Below are 11,290 nucleotides of genomic sequence, written 5' to 3'. Positions count from 1 at the left end.
CGACAAGACAAAGCCAGTGGTCAAGAGACAGGTCAGAACAGGAAATGACTAAGTCATGCACCTAATGTCAATGTTACCCAAAATAATTCCAATGTTTTTAGCCGTCTACTCCTATCAACGTTGAAAGACTTAACCATGGTTTGTTATCACACCCAGATAAGACTTTTGTCAGCTATTTGTGTGACGGCTTGCGTGAAGGATTTGATACCAAAGTTTCGCCGCTCCCTCAAGTTTCTCATGAATCACGTAATAACCTATCGGCCATTCATGACCCTACGACTGTCATAGAACTGATTTCTAAAGAGGTAGAGAAAGGATTTGTTAAAGGCCCTTTCTCCTCGCCACCATTTCCCGTGTATCGCGTAAGTCCTCTAGGGATAGCAGAGCATAAGTATTCCCACAAGAAACGGCTCATTCTGGACTTATCAGCACCACATAATTCACACCCTACCTTAACTGACACCAAGAGTATCAACGATTTGATAGACAAAGCAGATGTTCGCTGCATTATGTTAAAATCGATGATGCGATTCGTACTATTCAGGACAAGGTTTTAGGCGCTATTATGTGTAAAACAGATATCGCCGATGCATTCAAGAATACCCCTATACATCCATTTCAGTGGCATTTGTTTGGTTTTAAATGGAACAATTCCTACTATTTCTATCAACGTTTAGCCTTTGGATGCCGTTCGAGCCCTATTATCTTTGATCAACTTTCCACAGCAGTGTGTTGGATTGCTAAAAATAACTATAACATACAACACATTTTTCATCTTTTGGATGATTTCTTAGTTATAGAAGACCCTAAAATCTGACGGTGATAGAACTATGGCTCTATTAACTATGATTTTCAACCGTTTGAGCATACCGGTATCTGCTCATAAAACTGTTGGACCATCACCTGTAATGGAATATCTTGGTATTATTCTGGATTCCGTCAAAATGGAGGCTCGTTTACCAGATGATAAGGTTGTTAGAATTATTGACTTTCTTAATACCTTTTTAACCAAGCCTTCATGCACTAAACTAGAACTACAACAGCTTTTGGGTCATCTCAATTTCGCCATTAGAGTTATCCTCCCTGGTCGCAGCTTCGTTTCGTATTTACTTACTCACATGACAGCCCTTAAAGAGCCGCATCATTATGGACGTCTTTCACGCGAGTGTAAAGAGGATATCTTTATGTGGTTAGAGTTTCTTAGGAACTGGAATGGAGTTTCTTTCTTTTATGAGCGTCATTTTACGAGCAATCCAGATTTCGAACTCTTTACCGACGCCGCATCAACTATAGGTTTCGGAGGCATTTTCAGGTGTCAATGGTTTGCATCTCCCTGGCCACAAGAGGTCAATGTAGCTATGCAAGGATCTGCCCCTTCCTTGTCATTTCTCGAATTTTACCCTATTGTTGTTGCTGCACTATTGTGGGGAAAAAATTGGACCTCTAAGAGGATCTTATTTCATTGTGACAATCAGGGTACAGTGGATATCATTAACAAGGGACGGTCTAAATCTCCACTTATCATGTCGCTTATGCGTAGACTTACCTGGTGCTCAGCAAAAAATAACTTTACTATCAATGCTTGTCATGTTGCTGGTGTTTATAATAATGTTGCTGATGCTCTTTCTCGTCTTAAATTCCAGGAGTTCCGGAAAGCGGCACCTCAAGCAAACATACATCCATGTCGCTGCCCAGAGTTTTCGCACATAATGTGGAACTACAACAGACAGTGAATAAACTCTGGGAGGCAGCTACGACCCAAGGGACTCGGGAAGCCTACAACACAGGGTTCACCTCATACAAGACTTTCCTTTCCTTAAATGGTATCAACTGGGTTTTCTCTATGCCACCAGTCTCCGAGGATCTGCTTATGTGTTTCGTAGCACATTGCTTTCAACATCTTAAGATTAAAGCCGGAACTATCAAACTTTACCTTTGTGGCATTCGCTATATGTATCTGAAGGCCGGATTCCCTAATCCCCTGGTATCACATGTAGGACAGACTCATGCTCGCCTTCAAACTCTAGTCACCGAAGTTAAAAAAACTTCAAGGCATTACTCGTAGGCCGCGTCTACCTATTACTTTTGACATTCTTACGAAAATCTGCCAACTTTCTGCGAAAGGGGGTGTTTTCCCCATTTATGAACATTTTGATGGAAACTGCGTGCACCGTAGCCTTCTTTGGTTTTCTCCGATGTGGGAAATTCTGCGTATCAGGATCTTTTGACCCCACGCGCCATCTATGTGTAGAGGATGTGGCTATCGATCAGTTACAGTCGTGCATCAATTTAAATCTTAAAGTTTCTAAATGTGATCCTTTTCGAAAAGGTATTTCAATTGTGTTATACGCTACTAACAAAGGTGTATGTCCATACCTCGCGGTAAACCAGTATATGGCTTAGAGGTCTACTCATGTGGGACAGTCGAACAGGCTATCGCCTTTCTTTATCACAGATTCTGGTGTACCCTTGACGCGCAACGTGTTTATCACTTCTTTGAGAACAGTTATCTCTAGACTGGGTTTAAACGACTCTGTATACTGTGGTCATTCTTTTCGCATTGGTGCAGGTACTTCAGCTGCCAGTTCTCACGTAGAAGACCACCTCATTAAAACACTAGGTCGCTGGTCTTCAGATTGTTACCAAAGATACATTCATACATCTAAATCATCCATCAGACTTGCCCAGCAATCTTTGACCTATGGGCAGTGAATGTACTAGAGTTTTTGTATTTGAACTCAGCACTAGTGTAATTAGTAATTATAATGTTGTTTCAGTATGTACAAACATTTCCTTTGTCGTTGTTTACTTTCTATTTAGCTTCATGTAGCATGCATTGTTTTTTCATTTTTTACCTTCTTACAACACCTGTCATAAATTTAATTTGTATCGGGTCAAGCATTTCATTTTTATATACTTCAATCATTTTACCTCTCCTTTTGGGGCTTTCTCATGCTGCGCATGTTCATTTTGGACTTTCTGCCCCAAATCATATAATCATACATCTATTATACTTAGTTCAGGACCATTTCTCGCCTAGTTCTTTTACAGAATTTAGGACTCGCCTGGCTATGTATTAATAGTATTGTCTATTCGACCAAGCTTTGTATCATACATTTACAGTACTTTAGTACATCACGTGACAGAATACTGGATTCTGATTGGCTACACACATGGGTACTATTTGCAATAGTGCCCGGGTAAGCGGGCACTATTGAAGTGGCGCGAAGTTGAACGTGAATGTATTGTGACGTCACCATAACATGACGTCATTATAACGTTGCGCTTCGACCAAGACGTCAAGATGGCGGACAGACTGTTGTGTGCGGGGATGGAAGCAAATGTTGCTTTTCTCCAGAAGACAGTTCACTAATGTTCTACATTGTTCCACTTTTAATTTTTCATGAAGCTGAATCCCGTTTTTATATAATCCCATATTTCTGCGGCAATTCATATGTTGTACTTTTAATGTAACAACGTCGTGTGGAAATGAAGATAGCGTTGCGAGGTATCGCTTGACGTGCTTCTATTACGATGACATGAAAAACGGTCTCATGTGTGGGTGATGTACTAAACCCATTATGGCCTGGTTGAGAGGGCACTATTGCCTCATAGTATTGTCTCATGATGGGATAGTGCCCTCGCCTTCGGCTCGGGCACTATTCCATCCCTCGACAATACTATGAGGCAATAGTGCCCTCTCAACCAGGCCATAATAGATAAATAGTGCAGGACCTTTATCGCCTGGTTCTTCAGCAGAATTCATGACTCGCCTGGCTATGTATTTATTCGTATTTGTATGTACTCTTCGCCTGGTCCTCCTTCAATCATTTTTGGCTGATATTGTCCTTATAAACATATCAATTTACTGGTTCTTCATGCAGTAGCTGAAACAGCCCTAAAGGCAAATTATTTTTTGTTGTTTATTATGTTAATTTTGTATTGATTTGCTAAGTATATTTTATTGAGATATCAATGTTTGTTTGGTTGAGTGTGTATATATATATATATGTTTTTTGGTTTTCATATAATACAATTTTGCAGTTTTATCATATGTGTTTGTTGTTTATAAATATTCATATATGTGAGCTAATCCAGTGTACAAAGGGGGTTTCGTATTAAAACGTTAGTATGGAACTAATCAATTGCTCCCACAATGTCTTCAATGCTGTTTAAACTGAATACATAACAATAATGTTAATAATTTCATGTTGCAATAATCTTGATTTTACTCATCCGTTATTTCACAACAGGATCTTAATTTGATAATAAACAATTGATTTCACAATTTTTTGAGTTATTGAAAATTTCCATTAAACATATGTTACTGTCTGTACAAGATTATTGCAATTAAGATGATTAAATTAGATACAAGATATTGCAAAATATATGTATATATTTCAATTGCATATCAACAACATATTTAATCTGTATAATATTATGACACTGAAATAAAGCATTTTAATAGTAGTTATTGATATTTGATTTCAATCTGTATTTCCAGGATATTATATCTTTAAATACCGCGTAGTCACAGGCACCACCATTTGTAACATAAACGTGAGTACTTAGGGGGTAAAGAAATCTGTACTGTAAACCAACTTAATTTCGCGTTTTCTTGATCAACGACATATTCAAGCGATTTAACTTACAGGTAAAACACTTTTCTGTAAGCTATTTATAGTTGAATCTGTTTTCGCGGCGAATTATTCTCACGACTACGCGAAATATATTGCACGCGGAAATAAGTTGATTTACAGTAATTAGTAGCAGACATCACAATAAAATTGAAACAAGTCTATTTACAATGTACATGTATATCGTATTATATTCATGTGAGATTGTGAGTTGCGCAGAGGCATGAGGTAAAATTCATTATACATGGCTCTTAAAATAATGATAAAATTTCATTGCTGAATAACATTGCAAATATCATTAGTTTAGGCAATTGTAAATTGTAATCAATAAATTCCAACTATCTGTTTTGTATTCACATTGGACTGAAATACATGTACTTGATATATATGCCGGCCACAGGCTTGGTCCCGGTTCTTTTGAAAACCCGAAGGCACATGCAATAAACAAAGAGATGTAATCTATCATGGATCTGGTTAATTCAAGGTCTTAAAAACTTAAACGCTGATTATTTCCCTGTAGTATTTTCTATGCAAGATTTTGTGTCGATATCCGGTTCATTTGTATTTTTCGAGCATTTCTACAGAGTTGTATAGCGCCAGTTAAAGAACAATGTATATATTATCAGGTACCACAGGCTTATGGACCAACTACTGTTCTTGAGGTCAGGTCAACTGTATCAAAGTCACACGGAGTAAACATTGACAAAATTAAAGTCATTAAAGACACAAGGATACTAAAGGATGATGAAACGGAATTCCGAACTGGTGACATCACTGAAATCATGATAATTAGAACAAACAGACAGGTGCCGATCGAAGAGAGGGCAAGCGAAGAAGACATGTTTGAAGGTGATATGGCGGACGGGGATCGTATCAAAATGAGTTGTGGACATGCAGCAAGTAAGTAATGTCGGATGGGGATCATGTCAAAAGCTGTTATTGACAAGAAGCATGGCCAGATGGAGGTCATTTGTAAAGATATTGTAAACGAATACAGGAAGTAAGTATTGACATACAGAAACTGTGTCAGCATACAATTAGGTTGTTATGGCAGACGGGGTCCGTATAACTATCAAATGTCGTGTGGATGAAGGACGACGACCATGTCAAAATGTAGTTAATAATCGTATCAATGTGTGTTTGGAAAAGCGGCTTATAATTTTTGTCTAATATCACTCCTATATCAATATTTGGGTACTACCTCGATCTCTTGGAATCTTATATCAACCTGGGATGACGTCACAATTCAAAGTTTGGAAATTTCTTGTATATATCAAGGTGAATCGTGGTGGAAAATTGTAGTTTCAGACAATCAAGAGAGAGCAAAACACACAACCATATCATGACAGCTTTTTACAGTTAGTCCAAATGTTTATGTGTTTTTATGCAAAAGCTTTTGAAAAACATTGTCAAATCCTAAACAAATATCCAACATTTCCACAAAACCTCACTGATAGACATATAAATATGAGTGTATAAACTTAGGAGGTATAATGATGGACTTAATCATAAATATTCATCGCTTATCCTGACGATTTTGTCTTCCAAACTTTTTACAACATTTTATAGGCTTCTGTATCTGGCACATTTTAAATTCAACATAAAACTATTGAGTAAATGCCTTTAAAGGCATGATTGTAATTATGTATTTACGTATATATATTATTGATATGAAGTAGCTATTACGCTGTCTTACATGACGTGTCTGGTTAGGCCTTTAGTTGTTTTTTTACTTTGGTTTCAGCCCCTGAGAACCTGTACAGATATTGCCTTACAAAGCTCAATTGCTGTGACCTGCCGTTCACGTGTATGGAATGTGATCAAGTTTGGGAATTTCCAGAAATATCCAAGAAAGCTGATATGACCCACGACGAATCTGTATTTTTCTCTAGGAAAATGACAAAAGTTTCCATCTGTTATAACAATGATATAAGACAATGTCCTACCTGTGGGATCCATTGTACAAGAATAGACCCAGACAATAAACAAGTGGTATGTGTCTATTGTAAAAGAGACGGAAAATCCGTGTACGCTTTCTGCTGGGTATGTATTGTACCTTGGGATCCAGGTCACAATTGTGAAAGACATAACATCAATAGCCCAGAAAACCCTTGATGACTGTGAGCGCGTCAAAATGGAATACAGTAACATTTCTAATGTACCAAAGGTTCGAGCATGTCCAGGATGTAAAACTTTAATCGAACATGAGGGCGGTTGTAAGACAATGAAATGTCGTGATCCGAAATGTCGCCATACTTTCTGCTTCAGCTGTCTGAAGTCCGCAGATCAGCGTGGGAATCTTCAGTGTGGTACCTTTCTAACTAAGTGTAAGGTGGCACCTATTCAGAGAATTTTATAATGATATAAAGTGAAATATAAAGGACTAGGTAAGCCAAAAGCGAAAATGCGTGATGGTTCAGAAAACGTGTTACTAATTAAAAAAGATATCTGAGAAAAAAAATACAATTACAGTGATACCTATGTGCCTATTTTGACATCCTGCCAAATCCAACACTGTACCGTATTTCTTATGTATGACACTTAATGCATTAATACACTTATTGAATAAATGAGATAACTCCTGTAGCCATGTGATCAATAACTCCTAGGGTCATCTAGTTACAATGGTTGTAAATAAGTTACTGTACTAGTTTAGCTATATAACTTTCTGGAATATTACCATGTATAAATATACATGTTTGTATACATTTTGGTAAAAATTAGGAACCAATTAATATATCTAGTTTAGATATTTGAAACATCCAGCAAGACGTCGGACTTTTGACCGGACTTCATTTTTCTTTTTTAAGAACCCATAATCATATATAGCCAGATCATTCTGTTGATATGTTTACTTACTGGTTTAAGTTAAATATTTGTATAAGTAAGAAGAAAGTTCTCCAATACTTTAAGTTAAATATTTGTATAAGTAAGAAGAAAGTTCTCCAATACTCTTGAATTAGGATTTAGCTATATGTATACTGCAACCATGGGTTAATCAAAACTGAAATAAGAGTTGTGTAGACCTAGTTTATACAAAACTGTAATTAGATCTGTGGAGATCTAGTTTATACAAAACTGTAATTAGAGCTGTGAAGATCTAGTTTATACAAAACTGTAATTAAAGCTGTGAAGATCTAGTTTATACAAAACTGTAATTAGAGCTGTGTAGATCTAGTTTATACAAAACTGTAATTAGAGCTGTGAAGATCTAGTTTATAAAAAAAACTGTAATTAGAGCTGGGAAGATCTAGTTTATACAAAACTGTAATTAGAGCTGTGTAGATCTATTTTATACAAAACTGTAATTAGAGCTGTGTAGATCTAGTTTATACAAAACTGTAATTAGAGCTGTGTAGATCTAGTTCATACAAAACTGTAGTTAGAGCTGTGTAGATCTAGTTTATACAAAACTGTAATTAGGGCTGTGTAGATCTATTTTATACAAAACTGTCATTAGAGCTGTGTAGCTGTGTAGATATAGTTTATACAAAACTGTAATTAGATCTGTTTAGATCTAGTTTATACAAAACTGTAATTAGAGCTGTGTAGATCTAGTTTATACAAAACTGTAATTAGAGCTGTGTAGATCTAGTTTATACAAAACTGTAATTAGAGCTGTGTAGATCTAGTTTATACAAAACTGTAATTAGATCTGTGTAGATCTAGTTTATACAAAACTGTAATGAGAAATGTGTAGATCTAGTTTAAAAAAAAACTGTTATTAGAGCCGTGAAGATCTAGTTTATACAAAACTGTTATTAGAGCTGTTAAGTTCTAGTTGATACAAAACTGTAATTATATCTGTGAAGACCTAGTTTATACAAAACTAATTAGATCTGCGTAGATCTAGTTTATGCAAAACTATAATTAGAGCTGTGAAGATCTAGTTTATTCATTACCAAGAACTGTGCAAAGCCATATTAGTTTTGAATGTTTTCACTTTTAACTGTGGATAATTACAACATATTTTGTGGATATTTATATTATTGTCTGGAACATTAAAAACAATATGTGGACATTGATATTCCTTTGTGGATTTGTTCGGAACCTGAAAGGTTTAATAGTTATGCAAGGACATTCGTATACAGATAAGTAACACTTTTAATCCCTGTATTTTTCTTGTACCAATTACTTTAGATATTGTAAACTTTCACTGTACATATTAAATTGTATATATAAAATTGTGTTTTGAATTTAGCCGCTGGTTTTTCTTTTCTGTTATTATCACATGACACTCCAGATTTAATAACCGATCGAATCCTTATAAACGGTTCTAGTGCTATGTGTCCCTCTTGTTATTTATTAAATCAATTTCTTTACCTAAAATACCGTCCACGCGTGAATGAAAGTCAAAAGAATAAAAACCGGGACTACGTCAATAATTATGTACCGATCGGTCACCAAGTGCCATAGAAAAAGTTATTTGAATACTGTATTTTAAAGCACACAAGTTCTTTATTGTTAAAAGTCTATAAAAGTGTATAAACAATGTACAAAATATGGATGTTATATTTCACCAATTTTACTTTTTTAGTTTATAAATAGTTTGTTTATATATTTAGATATAGTAGTGGTTTTCCCTACTGTGTGCACGTGGTTAGGATCAACAGTAACTCATCTACATGTGTGTTAATATATAGCAACATATACCCTTCACATGATCGTATGCTAATTACATCCGGGATGAAGCTACTGATTGGTAATCTCATCACTAGGTGGCTATATATAGATAAGAACAATTTGATTGGATAGAATCTTGCAGAGTCTTGCATAATTAATGAGGTCCGGCCACGGGTCAGCGTCACCTAGCGCGTCACCTTCATGTTATAACCGGAACAAGGACGTTAAGCCCCATCAATCAATCAATCAAGCGTCACCTTCATTAGAGTGACCAGCAGTACTAGTGCCTGCAGCCACATTTAATAGCGATTCGTTTTAAGCCTTTATTTCTAGGTACTTTTAGTACAAACTTCATAAACCACGCTCTTGTGAAGTGTACGATATGATTAACATTGAACACGTCGTTTCAGGCCTACGTTTTTGTACTAGGCTTCTGGATAATTGTGTGTAAACAATCAACATCGTTATCAACATGCCTCGAGAACGGAGACAAAGGAACGTGCCTTCGTCCCTTCCGTACGATCCAAATGACGACAAGAATTGGACCATAGCCAAGTTTCGTGATGAACTTCACAAGAGAGGAATCAACACCAGCAATTCCATGTCAAAAACTGTGTTGCGTTTAATTTATCGTGAAAACCTGAACAAAACTATTCAGAATGAACCATCTACATCTGAAGTGATTAATTCCGGGAATAATCAACCCTCTCATTCGCGTCATGGTGACGACATTATTCAGACTGAACGGTCTAGTGTACAGTCGGATATGGCAACTAGTACTATTCCTACGGAGGGATTATTGAATGAAAGCGCCCATTCTCATTTTCCACCTCCCAGCGCATGTCCCGGAAGTGATCGTCCTGGTCAAACTTTCTCTCCGCGGAGCAATAACACTGTGTCACTCTGCGCAACTACAGGAAGTGCTTCCGTAAATTCCGGTAACAACATGGCGGACATGCTAAACCTCATGCAGGGAATGCAACAACAAATGCTGCTCATACAACAATCTATGGCCCTGCAGCAGAACAATCAAGTGCTCCCGACATCGGAACTAAATAATGGGAGTTTACGAAGTGCCTACGAACATATAGAGAGAGTGACGCACAATAACAAGGCAACAACATCTGCCGGTGAGTCACATGTTTTTATAAAATCAACATATGGGCCCAAATGGCATACCTCCAGATCTCATGCCCCATCTTGATATTGCTACGCCTTCACTTAGGAAACACATTCTAGAGGGGAGGGATATCAACCTTTCAACGTTACCTATCCCTGAATACGAAATAAACGCCATCTTCCCATAGCGTATGCCATCAACACAGGAATGTTGACAAACGTTTAGCAGATAGACTTACCATCGCGGAATTCATCTTGGCGTTCGGCAAATATAGGAGGATAATTACGGATGTGTTCAAACACAGACAGAAAGAATTAGATATGTATGAGAGTCTAATCATCCGCATCAATACTTGTTATGGAGAACAAGCATTCAATGACTATCACAAGTTGTTCTCGGCTAAAGCAGCTGAAGCCCTCAGGGTAAACAACACTAAGTTGAATTGGGGCCTAACAGACAGTGCCATCTACGGCATGGTGACAGCGGGGTGTAAGGCTAAAGTGTGTGATCTATGTCACTCCATCACCCATTCAACACAACAATGTGAGAAGATAAATAACGCTACAGCCCATCAAAAACTTTCTAAGCCAAAGGGGAAAGAGAAAGTTTTCCATGAGGGGATTGAGATTTGCCGGAATTTTCAAAATGAGAAGGGATGTTCATGGTCTTCATGTCGGTATAAACATGTATGTACAGCATGTAAATCCTCCTCACATGGAATGCATCAGTACAGGAATTCAAAAAAGCCAAAATCCAACTCTCAATGACTGAACGAAGACATAGTCAAAGTGAATCTAGGATATCAAGCATCTACACCCATTCATACCGATATTTTGGAGAAAGAATTAACTTTACATCCAGACCCAGAATTTGTGTCATATCTTTGCTCAGGATTACGTCACGGTTTTGA

The 11,290-nt window shown here is 37.0% G+C and overlaps 2 pseudogenes; both read left to right on the top strand.

Annotated features, from left to right (window-relative positions):
- The first annotated feature begins 1,118 nt into the window (after positions 1-1,118).
- LOC138313981 (uncharacterized) lies at positions 1,119-7,539 on the top strand (annotated as a pseudogene).
- A 2,193-nt stretch (positions 7,540-9,732) lies between these two features.
- On the top strand, positions 9,733-11,290 carry LOC138313980 (uncharacterized; annotated as a pseudogene).

Source organism: Argopecten irradians, unplaced genomic scaffold, assembly GCF_041381155.1.
Source record: "Argopecten irradians isolate NY unplaced genomic scaffold, Ai_NY scaffold_1134, whole genome shotgun sequence".
NCBI lineage: Eukaryota > Metazoa > Mollusca > Bivalvia > Pectinida > Pectinidae > Argopecten > Argopecten irradians.
This window is presented reverse-complemented; position numbering and strand designations above follow the sequence as displayed.